This window comes from Plecotus auritus, assembly GCF_963455305.1.
Source record: "Plecotus auritus genome assembly, chromosome: 5".
In the NCBI taxonomy this organism is placed as follows: domain Eukaryota; kingdom Metazoa; phylum Chordata; class Mammalia; order Chiroptera; family Vespertilionidae; genus Plecotus; species Plecotus auritus.
This window is the reverse complement of record NC_137776.1, coordinates 98378721-98395522: the sequence shown is the minus strand read 5'-3', so window position 1 is coordinate 98395522 and position 16802 is coordinate 98378721. Positions and strand designations below refer to the sequence as shown.

At 43.8% G+C, this 16802-nt stretch overlaps 1 protein-coding gene across 5 annotated transcripts in view; it reads left to right on the top strand.

Annotated features, from left to right (window-relative positions):
• Nucleotides 1–339: 339 nt before the first annotated feature.
• Nucleotides 340–16802, top strand: part of MAP3K2 (mitogen-activated protein kinase kinase kinase 2) — a 112442-nt gene continuing 95979 nt past the window's right edge. For 2 of the 5 annotated variants that reach the window (XM_080670481.1, XM_080670478.1), the window contains exons 1-2: nt 340–854; nt 3169–3229. The gene's annotated coding sequence lies outside the window, so the exon portion shown is untranslated. The remainder of the gene's footprint in view (nt 855–3168; nt 3230–16802) is intronic. The other 3 variants (XM_080670482.1, XM_080670479.1, XM_080670480.1) reach the window with 2 other exon arrangements.

Below are 16802 nucleotides of genomic sequence, written 5' to 3'. Positions count from 1 at the left end.
TAAACTCCGCCACTAGCTCCGGGTGGGCGTCCCCCGCTGGGCCGAGGCCTCACGGTCTACCACTTCTGCCGGCACGCGGCTTGCCGGGCACGGCGAGTGTCGCAGGACCTCCGACTCCGCGACTCCCCGCGACGCCTGCGACCCACGCGGAAGCTTTCCGGGATTTGCTGGAAGTGTCGGCGCCGGGCAATTCCGTGGACCCGAGCGGACTTCGGACCGGATGATTGCGCGATGACGTGCATGCGCGCTCCGGGCCGGAAAAGGCTGCTGGGAGCGGCGGGCGTGCGCAGGCGCGGGCGCGCTCCCCGCGGCTCTGTCCGGAGCAGGGCTGCGCGCGCACGAGCAAGCCGGTCGTGACGTGGGCCGCTCTACGCCCGACGTCACGGGTCCGTGTGTAGTGGCGGCCCGGCTGCCCTCCGCGTCGGCGCCTGGGTAGGGCGGTGTGGGCGCTGAGTGCGGCGTTCGGGAGTCTCCCGGCTCGCGCGGACGGGGATTCGGAGGTCCGGCACCCACAGCCGAGGAGTAGACACTCTCGCCCCTTCTCCGGCATCTGGCGGCGCCTGGTCCGCGGCTTCCTTCTTTCTTGCCCAGCTTCCCGCGGGCCGAGGGGGGCCGAGTGGCCCCGATTTCCCGCGCGCCCGCCGCCTGGCTCAACCCGGACTCCATGTGAAGGAGAGACGGGCCTGGCCCCCCGGCCCGCACCCGACTCATCGCGCGCCCCTCCTGCCCCCAGGACCCGCGGCCTCCCTCGACAGGGGCGCGGCGACAGGCCGCACGGGGCGGAGGGGCGGGTTAACAGGCCGGCGGAGGCCACCCTTTGGGCCTGCGGCTCCCCACGTCCCCCGGAGCGGCCGGTACGTGCCTGTGTGTGTGTGTGTGTGTGCGCGCGCGCGCGCGCCCGCGGGAAGCGGACTGCTGGACTGTGCTCTGCAGGGTCCCTGGGAGAAGCAGGAACGTCCCCTGCAGGGAGCAAAGTGCCGTCTTTGCGCCCCACTTCACGGTCACCTATGGGGCAGGGGTGAGTCCGCCTTCTCTTTGCGGAGCGGTCAGCCAGCACCGACGCCTCCTGTGCGCCAGGGAGCTGTCGTGCATTGTCTCCCTAGTCTTCTGAGCCCAGGGATTGGGTACGTGTTTCCATTTTACAGCTCATCAGCTTGAGGCTTAGACCCCAGAATTGGACCGAGCTGGTAATCTGGGAAACCAGATTACGATGACTTTTCTGCAGAACTGTATTTCTGCGTCTTGCAAAAATAAATATTTAAGGAAAATGAGAATAGCTGGAGAGTTTCTTCCTGGGAGTAAATTCTTAATATATAGGTAGATGTAGCTTATTTGCCCCCATCATAGACTTATGTGTTTTGCTGCAGCCTAGACAAATCATTTTCTTGGTTTGGAAAAAAAAACAACGATGCCCTGGCTGGTGTGGCTCAAGTTCATTGGAGCGTTACCCCGTGCACCGTGAGGGTCGCGGGTTCGATTTCAGTCCTGGGCCTGTACCTCGGTTGCGGTTCACTCTCCATGCAGGAGGCAACCAGTCGATGTGTCTCTCTCACGTCGATATGTCCCCCCCCCCCCCCCCCCCCGCCTCCTTCACTCTCTCTGAATAGCAATGGAAAAAATATCCCATATGAGGATTAACAAAAAGAAAAGTTACAATTGTACTTGTGCAGTTTATTCTTGATGCATACAGGGAACTTGCAGATGGGTTATTTGCTTGATATTTCCTTATTGCAAAACTTGTTGCTGGTTTATGTGGCAGTGGCAACACACTTGTCATTTGTGTAGTCTTAAGCAATATTTCTGAGTTGAGTGTCAGAAATTTACAGTATAGAATACTGAAGAAAGTTACATTTTAATGGCGTGATTTTTTTTCTTTCATTTGTGTGTGGCCACCAATCAATGTTTATAAACTACCAATTCTCATTTTAGCATTGGCCTGTATTACTTCTTTGATTATGATTAGTGAAAAAGTAAAGAGCCTTTACTTTTCTTTTTATAGAAGAAAGTGTTGATAAATTCCTTTCAGTAATTGAAGCTTTATGCATAGTTGCAAATGTTTAATCTATTAATGCACAATTGTAGTACTGTATAATTTTCTCTGGTATATTACCAGGTTTGAGAAAATTTGTAGTTGAATGGAATAGCAAATTATAAAGTTAACAAGTGGATGGCTCACAGATTAACTTGTTGTAGTTTCTTCTCCTTTAATCTTGCACCTAATAGTTGTAGCATTTATTGCTGAATATAAACATGTTGAGCCTTGTTAAATTATGTTGACTATGATGCCATTAAAGAATGGTTTTCTGGTCATACTCTCCATGTGTCTTTTGAGAGAACTAGCAGTTAAAGGTTTATCTCAAATAATTGGATTACATTGTAGACTCAATGTTTTAAGCAATGTTTTAGGTCGAGCTTTCATTCCTTGTTAACCTTATTGCTACTAAAGGGAAAAGCAATATTTAACAAATGCTAAAAATGAAGTCATGTTTGGTTCTTCACATTCCCCACAGCTTTGGTTTCAGGTTTTTGTCCTTTCTTCCCTTTGTAAAATTGTCACTCTTTAGCCTCCCCCCTTTTATTATGAAACAATTTCAGGCATACAGAAATTGGTTATAGTGAACATCCATATATGATGACCCTCTAGATTCAGTATTTGTTGACATCTTGCCATATTTGCTGCATCTATAAATATTATTTTTGGCTGAATCATTTGAAATTAAGCTGTAGACATCATGATACTTTATGCCTAAGTATGTCAACATGCATCTCCATTTCTTAGGTATACAAAATACCATTATGTTAATTTTCTTAGTTAATGTTATTGATAGTTAATAGTCTCTTATCGCTAATTCCTTAATATAATCTAATATTCATCCATATTTAAATCTCCCCATTTGTACTGAAAGGTCTATTATGGCTTTTTACACCCAACCCCACCAAACCAGGATTTGTTAAATCTCTGATATCTACTAATCTGAAATGAATCACACTCTTGATTTGTCTGGGTTTTTTTCCCCCTTCATGGTATCACTTAGAGTGTTCCTCTATTTCCTCCTTTATTAGCTAACTGTAAGCTGGGATTAAAGGGTTGATTATTTTCAAATTAAGTATTTTGGGGCAAGAATAACTACTAAGTGATGCTGTGTACTTCATATTGCTTCCCATCAGGAGACATAAACTATCAAGTCCTATTATTTGTAATGCTGAGTTTGATCACATGGCTATTGGGGTAAGGTATTTTTTCTTTATTGCAATTAGCATGTAATCTGTGGCATAATAAATTAGCACTGTAGTCTCTTCTCCTTTAATCTTGCACCTAATAGTTGTAGCATTTATTGCTGATCTTTGTAAAGCTAGCTTTTGAATTTCAGTGTTAACAATCATTTGTTGGTCTGTAGATAGAAACAAAATGACAGGATTTCGCAAAATATCCAGTGCAGCTATAAGTATTAAGCACATTCTGATTTTGTGGATTTTAAATTATGAATTTAAGGTGTTTCCTGTTATACATAAATAAAAAAAACTGGCTTGGGAAAAATGAAATGTAGTTATTTTCCTGTATTTTACTCGAGGAGTGTGTTTAAGTTTTTCTTCGGCAATATTTGTTGCACAGGACTAGCCAAAATATAATAAAGGAAGAGTGTATTTACTAAAAAAATTTTTGAGAAAATGGTCCATTTTCTGGTGTAATGGAAGGAGCACTAGATTAAGAGTTAGAAGATCTAAATTGTCCTAATTCTACCACTATGTGAAGTTAAAGATTTGTAAGTTTTTTTAACTTCACTCTGTTCTCATTTCATAATGGTTAAATTAGTAAACATTTTCAGAATTATCAGAATTTCTGATAATGAAATGTGTTGATTACATTTAGAGGTGAACCTCATTTTAATTAAGCCAGATAGAAGTAAATCAAATACATGTAATATAACGTTGAGTTTATTTCCCAACTAATTAACTGACATTTGGTAGGTGATTGTTTTAAAGAAGGGTTTATAATAGGGTTTACATAACTAACATGTTCTCTCATTAATAATGTGATTTAGTTAATGAAACAGTTCACGTGAAGTTTTTCACACACCTTTTGTAAATCAGGATGAACTGTATTTGTGGAGATATAAAACCTTTTTTCTTATCCTGAAGTGTTTTGTGAGGTATATCTCTATATACACCCACACGGTTATAAGAAATGTGTCTGTATAACTACCTTTTGTCTTGGATATCCCTGAGATTTGTTGGGAATTTTGGTTGACTTTCCTTTCTCATGGTGGTTAATATTACATGATTCCTTTATAACATCTTGAATTGTTGCCTTTATTGTTACTTAACTCTTAGATTGTTTCTTAATTTTTTGGTTATATTTTGCCTTCCCAATTGACAGGAGGATAGGAATAGAATCTTTGGAGTCCCTCCTGTGACTAGCACATTGCCTTTCTTTTTATATTTGTGAAAGATGGATGCTTTTTTATTTTTTTTTAAATATATTTTTTTTTATTGATTTTTTACAGAGAGGAAGGAAGAGGAACAGATAGTCAGAAACATCGATGAGAGAGAAACATCGATCAGCTGCCCCCTGCACACCTCCCACTGGGGATGTGCCCGCAACCAAGTTACATGCCCCCGACCGGAATCGAACCTGGGACCCTTCAGTCCACAGGCCGACGCTCTATCCACTGAGCCAAACCGGTTTTGGCACATTGCCTTTCTTAAACGTGCTCAAGAGCGTTTTGTTTGAGATTCACAGTGCCATAAATTTAAAAATCACTGTGTCGTTTGTAAACTTTAGAAGTTTTTTCTAAAGATATTTTTTTTCCCATTTATGCAGGTAATCACTTAGTGTGGACTTTAATAATGACAAATCAAAAAATAATTTAAGGCGTGATTTTATCAGTGTTCTTTTGATAATTCCCAAATTAGGACCCCTGATGGCCATTACCTCAGGCCAGGTGCTCCTGGAGCACTCTGCATCTGCCTCCCGGATTGTTTTCACCACATTGCACTCTCTATCATCTTTGTGTCCTCCACGAAGAAGTTAGCTCTTCAAGGACAGAGGCAGTGTTTGGTTAATTTTGGTTCCCCAACACCTAGAACAGTGCTTGGAGCCAAATGTTTATTAAATGGAGTATTGGCAAACAGAAGAGACCATCCTTTACAGTGTTCCAAAATTCTTAAAAGGTATCTAACGAACAAAATAAACTGATGAACAAAAGAGACCTAGATACATAGAAGCATGGAAGAGCCTCACGAATCTTAGAGGGAAGGTGGGGGAGGGGGAGATTAATCAGGGGAATTTAGATGGATACTAGAGGCTCAGTGCACGAATTTTTGCACAGGTGGGGTCCGGTCGGCAGGCCCAGCCCAATTGGGGCAGATCGGGGCTGGGCCTGTCGGGAGGAGGAGATGGCGGGAGTTTGGCTGGCTGGCCCTTCCCGATGGGGGCCTGATCAGGGCCTGGAAGGCTGGGGGAAGGGGCTGTGGGTGAGCAGTGGGTTGGCTGGCCCCACCCCCAAGTGGGGTGGGGGTTGCCGATTGGGGGCCAGTGGCTTGGGGCAGGGGCTGCAGGAGGTTGGCCAGCTGGCCCCGCCCCTTATTGGGGTGGGGAGGTGATCAGGGGTGGGCTGGCCAGGGGGAGTGGCTGCGGGACTATCATGGTGGGGCTGGCTGATTGAGGGTGGGACTGGGGGGGAAGTAAGGGGGTGTTTGGCCGGCCCGCTCTTGATGTGGTGGGAGAGTCCAATCAGGGGCAGGCTGGCAGTGGGGAGGGACCTTGAGGTTGGTTGGTGGGCCGGCCCCACCCCCTGATCGGGCCAGTTCGCTGGCTACAGTGGGTGTCATAGCGACCAGTTGTTAGGTTGTTATGGCTGTTATGGTAGCTGGCTTCTTATATACAGAGATAGATATGCATAGCCTATGGACACAGACTAGTGTAGTGAAGGCCTGGGAGGGGTGGGTGTGGGGTAGGGAGTCTTTGTGGGAAAAAAGGGAACATCTGTAATACTTTCAACAATAAAGATAATTTTTTTAAAAAGGTGATGTCTACCAAATCAACTGATGATTTACAAAAGTTTTTTGTTTTTTTAATGTACTGGTTTTCTTTGTTCTCTCTCAGTAGTATTTATTTTATTTAGCAAACGTAAAACAATTTCTACATTCTAGACACTGCTTTAAGTACTACGTTAAAGATATTCATTTAATACTTGTTAGCAACCCAGTGAATTATTACTTACTTTAGTGTTGCTGTTACTGTACCCGTATTACAGAAGAGGGAACTGAGACACTGAGGCAGTAAGTCACTTGCCCATTCTCACACTGCTTGTGTGTGATGGAGTTGCGACTTGAATGCAGGCAGTCTGGCTCCAGAATCTAGGCTCTGAATAGTTGTACCATGCTGTATCAGGGCAACCAAAAACTGGATTTGCTTTATCAAAGTAATAATATGCACGGAGTATCTACTGTGTACTCGAGTGGAAAGAACACTTTCAGAAGGCCTTGAAGATGAAACAAGAGTTGAACTAAATTAGCAAACATATTAAATGATTGTGATCATAATGTTTATTGAAAAAGCACATCTTAAATAGAGAAAAGATAGGGAAGAAAATAAAAATAATAAGCAGTTAAGAGTATGAACTTGGGAGTCAGATCTGAATGTGTATCCCACCTCTACTGTTTAACCTCTCAAAGCCTCACTTTCCTTATCTGTAAAATAAGGAAAGATAATAGTACCTAACTCATAGACTTCTATGAGGTTTAAATGAGAGAATATGGCTGTGGCCAGCAGCTCAGTGGTTAGAGCATCAGCCTGCTCACAGGAGGGTTGAGTATTCTATTCCTGGTGAAGGGCACATTCCTGGACTGCAGCTCAGATTCCTGCCCCCCCCCCGCCCTCATTGGGTACATGTGGGAGACAACCAATTGATGTGTCTGTCACATTGATGTTTCTCTCTCTCCCTCCCTCCCTTCCACTCTCTTTAGAACCAATGGGAAAAATATCCTCAACTCCTCAAGTGAGGATTTAAAAAAAAATGAAGAAAAAAAATGAGATAATATGTGCCTAGCCCTATCCAATAAAAGGGTAATATGCAAATTAACCATCACTCTGTCACAAAGATGGTGGCACCCATAGCCACAAGATGGTGGCGCCCGGTCCTCTCAGCCCCGCCGGAGTTCCCCAGTCCCGGGGGGCGGCTCTGAGAGCAGGCCGCGTGAGCAGCCTGGTGGAATGCTTGCTTCATTGCTGCGCCTGGCTTGGGCCAGACCCCCGGAGTCAGAGCGGACACGGACAGGGACAGGGGGGCCGGCCTGCAGCCTCCATGGCCAAGCGCAGGCCTGGAGAGGAGACAGCGGGCCCACCTCCTGCAGAAGCGGCGCGGCTCCCTCCCGGCTCCTGTGGGCGCATCCAGCTCACTTCCAACTCCTGTGGAAGCCGCATGGCTCCCGTGGAAGAAGCGCAGCTCCCAGCGGCGCGCTGCAGTTCCCACTGGCTCCCGCGAAAGTGGCCAGCGGCCTGCTGTATGCAATATCATGCGATGGGCTGCTAGGATATAATAAAAGTTCAAAAACCATTATTAGTTATTGTAGAAATCTTCTATAGTCTGTCTACACAGATGTAAACCAAAAATAATTTTAGACTATAATGAAAATAAGCATTTATTTGAACAAAAGGATCTGCAGCCTGGGGTACGTATTGAGGTAGCATCCTGAATTGTGTTCCACTGAGACAAAGGTGAGACCACCTCTTTTAGTGAAAGTTCCTGCCAAGGTTCCCAGTTAGGTCTATTTTATGTAAATGAGGCACCAAATTGTGCAGTTCTGATTGGATGGGACAAATCTCAGTCTATTGGTAGAAAGATGAAACCAGGGTTTCCCTGCAGTGGTTGTTGACTCAGGTGATATAAATAAATGGGGCATTTTTGTGGGAAGCTGAGGGTTCATTCTGAGGTTCTCCTAGATCTAGAGTATGTGAGAAGCCCCTGTCAGCAAATGGCTCTTATAAAATGTGGGTCCTCCGTTGACCATGGAGAGTTCATCTCAGTAGATAAATTCCTTCTTGGGGTCCACATTAGATGAATCTTCTTGGGATCCATATTTCCCCCTTTCTATAGAAACCTGTTGGCAGATAGTGTTGGGAGTCTATCATGTTTGTTTGTCTTAGGTGTGTGTCGTGCCATTTTGGTACTGGAGTGGTTTGGCTACCTGCTGTTGGTTTATCTAGTCCAGCTGTGGGCAAACTATGGCATGCGGGCCGGATCCGGCCCGTTCGGCTGTTCTATCCGGCCCGCGGAGCTGAAAGAGCGGAGGGTTCTCTTGCTCTCCCCTCGCTCCTTTACTTTGAATTTATATTAGTTCACACAAACACTCCATCCATGCTTTTGTTCCGGCCCTCCGGTCCAGTTTAAGAACCCATTGTGGCCCTCGAGTCAAAAAGTTTGCCCACCCCTGACTAGTCCCTTGGTGATACTCCCGAGGTTGGGCTATAGCCAATTGAGCAACTAGAGCTACCTACCTTTATGAGGTTCATCAGGTACCTGTTAAACCTGGAAGGTTTTTTTATAGAATTAAGAGTCCAAATGTGAACTCTTACTTTTTTTTTTTTAAATATATTTTATTGATATTTTACAGAGAGGAAGGGAGAGGGATAGAGAGCTAGAAACATCGATAAGAGAGAAACATCTATCAGCTGCCTCCTGCACACCTCCCACTTGGGGATGTGCCCACAACCAAGGTACATGCCCTTGACCGGAATCGAACCCGGGACCCTTCAGTCCGCAGGCCGACGCTCTATCCACTGAGCCAAACCGGTTTCGGCAAACCTGGAAGGTTTTTGAGGCAGATTTTGCCATGAGGCATTGAATTTAGTGAGGCTTTAGCAAGACCTTTCAACACTGTCCTGTAACCTCTGGAATGAATAGTAAAAAGGAGTTGGAAAATAGGTACAGGCATTAATTCTGCAAACATTGGGTTGGCAAAAGACAATTATATTTATGAGTCTAGTTAGCCTGTATCTTTCTTTTTCCCCCCTCACCCAAGGATATGTTTATTGAGAGAGAGAGAGAGAGAGAGAGAGAGAGAGAGAGAGAGAGAGAGAGATGAAAGGTGAGAGAAAAACATCAATCGGTTGTCTCTTGTACGCTACTGACTGGGGATTGAACCTGCAACCTAGGTATGTGCCTTGACCTGGAATCAAACCCACACCCTGTTTGGTACACAGGATGACACTCCAACCAACTGAGCTACCTGGTCAGGGCTAGCCTGTATCTTCTTGATCCAGATATATATTCAAGCAGCTTATTTATAGCAGGAAAAGAGTTCAAACCATTCTAAATTAAAGGAGGTAGTGACTTGGTATATCATTTTTATTCTTAGTGCAACCATCAACTTGAGTCTTTATGGGGGGTTTTATTCACCTGGTTATACAGAACAACAGCTTGACAATGAGGTACATTAAATCGGAACAGTGGTGAGTAGTACACTTTGCAATCCAGACTTCAAAATAGCCTGGGCCCAGTTGGGAGCCAAATGAAAAATATCAGAGAAATAAGCCCTAACCTAACTCGATGCAAAAGTGGAATGTCCCTTAAGAGATTTTTTTGAATTTAAGAAGTTTGGTTGTTTTAAATTCTACCTGGAAAGAGAGATTTAACCAGGTACAGCAAGAGATGGCACAAAACTCCTCGTGGGGCTGCAAGCAAATAGTGCAAGACCCCACAGTTGTGGAGGACTCCTAGGCCAGGAGGTCTGAAGATCTTTGAGCTCAGATGGCTCTAGCTGCTGAGCCAGCTGTTCTGTTACTGTGCTGGTTAGGTTTCACATATCTAATTGAGTAGTGCCAAGGCCGGTTTATGAGCCTACAGTTCTAAGGAAGTGATTGCTCCCATATTAATCTCAGAATTCTACCTGCCATCATCTTGGAATGATCAAGATTCAGCTACATCTGAGAAGAGTTAAAAGAAATGGGGCTGATAGAAGTCAGGAGCTAAAGAAAACTTTTCTAATTTTTTTTAAACCTTGTTTTATATGCTTTCTACTTATGGCATTTAAAATGATGTAACTGGGTTTATTTGCTATACACATAAACCAGTGTTGGAATTAAAAAAGTACTAACATCCACAGAAGCACTAGAATCATATTCAAATTTACAAAGAGACATAATAATTTGTTTATATAACTAAAGGTTTGTTAAATTTGTAATGGTAAATAGAACAAAACCTTATAAACTTAGTAATGTGTATCATATACCAATTGTGCAAACAGTTCAAATGTATAAGGGTAAAAGCCCATACTTTCAGAGGCAGAAAGGGAACAATTTGATTTCTCTTTCATTTTTACCCATTCTCATAAATCTGGTATTAGTTTCATTGCGATGTTTAGGCTAAGGTAGGCCATCAGATCCAATGAATTGAATTTTCTAGGTTCCAGAATATTGCTGGTTTGTATAGGAATTCTGTCCAGAAAGCATGTCTCTTGTTGAAACATTTTCTGGATCAACAATTGAGAAGTTAACAATGGCCAGTGAAGACAGACTCTTTCATAATTGTCAGATAATAGTTTGATCTTTTCTATCAAATTAAAATTTCTTAGTAAATAGGACCAGGTCTCATTTCTTTCCTGTATCCTCTATACCACCTCCTAAGTGTTGTGGACATGAGTACTATGTGATGGATGATACCAAAAGTTTATTTTCCCCTTTGTGTTTCAAAAAAACCAACAAATCCCACAAAAAAACAAAAAGCACTGATTAATCAGATGCACACTTTAACTACGATAACACAATTTATAGGCTCATTAATTTTAAAAATTACATTAAATGTTATTCATCCTGATAGGTTTTTAATATGTGTGGTTGTGTTTTTTTTGTTGTTGTTTGTTTTTACTGATTTCAGAGAGAGGGAAAGAGAGATAGAAACATCAATGATGAGAGAGAATCATTTATCAGCTGCCTCCTACACCTCCCCTATTGGGGATTGAGCCTGCAACCTGGGCATGTGCCCTGACCGGGAATCAAACCGTGGCCTCCTGGTTCATGGGTGGACGCTCTGGTGGGTTTTTAAAAACATTTTGGGTTTATTCTCTCTGACATTACTTAAAATGCATTTCAGTTTTAAATATTGGTATGAGGTAGAAGACAAGGAACCCACAAGGGAAGTAATCTTCAATATATTGAGTTCTTCAATACAATTAGCCCTGAAACTGAAGTAAGAAAAGTTATATTCTTAAAGCTGGCAGACTGACTGCTATTGAAATTATTACTTCTATCTGAAAAAATTTGTTTCTTCTATTTGAAATTATTTCTTTTCAGTTTAAAGTATTGGAAAAAAGACAGTACACATTCTAAAATTTTCATGAAGATTGTATACAAACAGTTTTTCTTAGCCATCTATTTTATTTTACCATGTTGCTCTAAATGACCTCAATTGAAATACAGGTATTTTCCACTTGAATAACTGATCAGATATCAATATAGAGTTAAATTTTTTCTAGCAAGATAAAATAAATGATTCACATTAAAAATGATGTACCTTTCATAAACTTTATTTTACTAGGACATACAAATTTGGTTTCTGTGACTCATCAGAAACAAAGGAAAATGCATATGGGTCCAAAACAGCTCTTGTACAAGGGAAATGCAAGGATAAGTTCTTTTAAATAAGTCACAGGGTCTCAATTAAGGCAGGTTCGTACAATCCCCATTCTAGTCTTACAGGCTTTCTGATGATTTTAAAAGGGGACAATCTATGTTTACCAAAAGGTATAGATCTCAGGTTAAGCAATATCAGGGGAAGGACTTTTGGCCAAGGCAGGTTAAAGGCTTCAACAAGTTGATTTTTTGACTATCTCATTGGTTGGTTCTACAAAGCCACAGGACTGGGGATGATCAGCCAATGGAAATGCTGCAATATCGGCCACCATTTGCATATCTGGTGTAGAATTTGTCTTGTAAAGTGGGCTCCCCAATTGCTGTGAGGCTCTGACGGGATTTTTCCAGCAGGAAAATGCTTTCTTGAGGTATTTCAGTAACTGCTGCAACTGTGGCCCTTCAACCTGGGGATGCTCTACCCAGTGAGAATACATGCAAACCATCACTAGTCCATTGTTATCTTTGAAAAGGGGGCAACTGGATTAAAACACACTTTCCAAATCACAAGCCATTAGTTTCCTATTCCCCTTTTGTAAAGAGGTTCCCTTACTTTAGTTATCCTTTTGTTACAGAAATTTAAATGGTTAGAAGCAAAATTTAGCTCTTAAAATTAAGGTTTACCTAGCAATAAAAGACCTGATGATGCCGAGCAAAGGAAATAATTTTAGTTAGACATAACTGTGCCGTGCCAGCGCAGCCAAGGGTTCAGCGAGCCTGAGGGAAGGCCAGGGAAGGATGAAGAAAAGACAGACAGAGGATAAGCTGAGTCTAGGTGGATCTTCTGTGCGTGACTGAGACCACAGAACAGATCCAGACTGCAAGCTGATGATTTATTTTATAGTCAGAGGTAAACAAGGTAATTTACAATGTTCTTGTAAGTTTCACTTGTTTTGGCAGCACTGGCTGCACCTCCCATAGCCCATTAGCTACCCAGGAAAGATCTAGGGAGCAGTCACAAGATCAAGCTTAATTATGCTAAGAGGGCTGTGCCCTCTAAGCTGGGACTTGTTTGCGGCTTTGCCAGCAGGTCAGTCCGAGCTTAACCCTATAACCGCTCCCTACACCTCGCCCTTCTTTTAATTTTAAGCTACTAATAATGGAAGTAAAACGTAAACATCAAGAACAAAGTTCTGACTATTAAAATATTAACAATGCCAATGCAAAACCAAGTAACAAAACAATGCCAATGTAAAACCTAGACATCCTATCTAATAAAAGAGTAATATGCAGATTGACCATCACTCCAACACACAAGATGGCTGCCCCCATGTGGTCAAAGATCCTGCCCCCATGTGGACACAAGATGGCCACCACAAGATGGCCAGCAAGGGTGGGCAGTTGGGAGGGACCAGGCCTGCAAGGGAGGGCAGTTGGGGGCGATCAGGCCAGCAGGGGAGGGCAGTTGGGAGGGACCAGGCCTGCAAGGGAGGGCAGTTGGGGGCGATCAAGCCTTCAGGGGTGGGCAGTTAGGGGTGACCAGGCCTGCAGGGGAGCAGTTAGGCATCAATCAGGCTGTCAGGGGGTGATCAGGTTGGCAGGCAGAAGCGGTTAGGGGCAATCAGGAAGGCAGGGTGCCAGCAGTCCTGGGTTGTGAGATGGATGTCCGACTGTCCGTTTAGGCCCGATTCCACCAGGATTGCGCCTAAATGGGCAGTCAGACATCCCTCATGGGGTCCCAGATTGGAGAAGGTGCAGGCTGGGCTGAGGGACACCCACCCCCCCGTGTACAAATTTCGTGCACCGGGCCTCTAGTGGTTATTAATAAAACAATGCCAATGCCACACTACAATAATAGAGAAATCAAACTATAGTAACATTTTTGTACTAAATGAAAGTTTCTTTTGCTGATTTACTCAAGAGTCCTTGGACTTGGCTGTGTAAGAGTTTGCAGAAGACGAGCAGCTAACCAATGCTAGCATGGCCAGAAACATGATTGAGGGAGTAGCTTCCACTTCTTGCTTTTCTGCCATCTGCTGGGCCTCAGTTATTAACTTCTTCAGCTGACCCCGTGTTGACACCTCGGTCTCTTGCGTAGCCTTTGTCATCTTCCTTTTCCGCTTTGCTGTCATCGGGGCAACTCTCAGTCTTTTGAACGATGGGACAAGGAGCTTCTCTGGGTCCATTGTGGTGACGTATGTAATGCTCTGGCACCCAAATTGGCTGCACTGCTCCTTCTGGAAAAATACAAACACAACCTCTTCCCCACATCATTACTGGATCTGGTCCAAACCATTGTCTAGTTTGTGCATCCTTCCATTGAGCTAACCCCGCGGAGGCTATTGTACAGGAGGCCCGATGCCTTTCGGCTGCTGTATGACCCTCTGCATCGCAATTCAAAAAATTTAAAGTATAGAGAACATGATTGAGTTTGTTTTGAGGTGACACATAACATCCGTCTCCCCCTTTCTGCTTTAGTAATTGCATTTTAAGAGTACGATTTGCTCTTTCCACTATTGCTTGACCTTGAGGGTTGTAAGGGATACCAGTTTTATGACAAATTTGATATTGCTGACAAAAATGTTGAAAAGCAGAACTAGTGTATGCGGGTCCATTGTCTGTCTTTAGCTCTAAGGGAGGACCTAGTACCGCAAAGGCAGCTAGGCAGTGATTAATTACATGCTTGGCACTCCCTCCCGTTTGGGGAGTCACAAAGATAAAGTGGGAGCAGGTATCTACATTAACATGTACCCATTAATGCTTACCAAATTCCGGTATGTGGGTGACATCCATTTGCCAAATTTGATTAGGTTTAAGACCCCTAGGACTAACCCCCAACGATTATACAGGGCAATGAATTACACACTGAGAGCACTGCTTAACAGTTCGACGAGCTTGCTCCCTAGAAATACGGAATTGTTTGTGTAAGGCAGCAGCATTTTGATGATGCAAAGCATGGGAGGACTGGGCAAGAGAAAATGGGGTAGCCTCTTGCATTACAGCAAGGAGGCGATCAATAGCATCTTTGCCTATAGCTAATGGACCAGGGAGACCTGAATGAGATCAGTTATGACCAATAAAGCAGGGAAATTGTCGTTCTCTAATGACTTTTTGAAGGTTGAAAAATAAATGAAAGAGTTCCTCTGAATTAGTGTGCCCTATATTAGCCGTTTCAATTAGTTTGGCCATATTTACCACATAGGCACTAATCACTCCGTAGCAAAATCTGTCAAGGCATAGGTAACAGCTTGTATTTCTACCCGTTGTGCTGAAATATAAGGGGTTTGAAGGACCTTTGCACCTCTGCTGCAGTAGTATCCAGCTTTTCCAGAACTGGATCCATCTGTAAAAATGGTTAGTGCCTGAGGTATAGGTTGTGACTTCACTATCTTTGGGAAGGTAAAGGTAGTAACTGAGAGAAATAGTAAAACCTTAATTGCTGGATAATGGTTACCAGCCTGTCCAGAGAAATTAGCAAGTGCAACTTGCCAATTTGTTGATTGTTGCCAGAGCCAGTCTTGCTGTATAGCTGTAAATGGCACTACAATAAGGTCAGGGTCTCGGCCCACTAATTGGCCTGTTCGAAGGTGGGCTCAAGCTATTAGCTGGGAAACTGAATCATGGAAAGGAGTTAATGCCTTAGTTGTAGAATGAGCCAAATATAGCCATTCAACAGCAAACTCCAGGAGCTTGCCAAATGACCCCAGTGGGTGTATGTGTCGTAGGGAAAATTAAAACCTGTAAGGTAAGGGAGTAATCAATTCTAGTAAGTTGTGCTGAACTTAAGGCATCCTCAACTTTATGTAAGGCTGTCTTGGCTTCCTCTGTCAAGCAGCATGGGGATGACGGAGATGAATCTCCCCTTAGTTTATGAAATAAAGGGCTTAAGTCAGCAGTGGTTAATTTTAAAGCAGGTCAAATCTAGTTAATATCTCCGAATAATTTTTGGAAGTCATTTAAGTAAAGTGTCAGTCCGAATTTGAATTTTCTGAGGTTTTATTGTTTTTCCCTCAATAATGCTGCCAAGATAAGAAAAAGGAAATGTCCTTTGAACTTTTTTGGGTGCTATGCATAATCCAGCACAATGCAGGGAATCCTGCAAATCTATATAGGTATTATTTAAATGCGTTTCATTTTTATGAGCTAAGAGAATGTCATCCATATAATGAATAATATAAGCTTCGGGATATTTTTTCCTTATAGGATGTATGGCTGCTCAAATATAGGATATAAACTGAATCCTGATGTATCTTCCCCAGCCTGCCTGGCCTCATGCAGAGTCTGCTGGAGTAGAGACAAAGGCACCATTCTTTTTTCTGCTTGTTTAGGGGGTAAAAGGAGAGGTTTATGAGCAACAGTAAGCTCTCCAAATGTTTGTGTCAGACCCCCATCATCCCAAACCTGCCGGTGCTGTTCCCTTGCTTCCTCCAATCCTTGCTCATATTTGGGAGGAAGTGCATCGTCCGGAGGGCTCTCTCCCACAGGAGCTGTAGCCCCATGGACTGGAGGAGGCGGCGGAGGCGCCGATGGTGGAGTTGGAAGCCTTTGGCAACCTTCCCCCATCTGTCTTGACTCTCCTGCCACATTCCTCCACTCCCCTTCTGGAGTGGGCTCTAGGCAGTCCCGAATCAGGGACCACAGACTGAAAGTAGAGGCAGGCATTTCCTCTGGACCTTCAGCTATATAATGATCGCGAAGTTGTTTTCCTACCTTCTCCCATGCCTCTACATTTACTTTTTCTTCCTCAGAAAACCATGGGCAGGTTTTACTCACAAAATCCAAAAAATCGAAAAGCTGTTCATACCTCACAGAACAGCCCCTTGCTTGGAGCATAGCCTTAAGCATGGATACGCATATATTCTTTCCATGCGATCCTGAATTTCCCATGTTTTACACCTAGCTAGTACTACACCCCTACCTTACTTACTGCGTGCGCATGCCTTGGGGTCTCCTTTCACCTGACAATTGCAGTTCCCTCACACTCAGGTCCGCATTGAGTGCCACTTGGGCCGAAGTGAGCACTGCGTTGGACGCCACTTGTGCCATGCCAGCTCAGCCAAGGGTTCAGCGAGCCTGAGGGAGGGCCAGTGAAGGATGAAGAAAAGACAGACGAAGAGAATAAGCTGGGTCTAGGTGGATCTTCTGTGCGTGACTGAGACCACAGAACAAATCCAGACTGCAAGCTGATGCTTTATTTTATAGTCAGAGGTAAACAAGGTAATTTACAATGTTC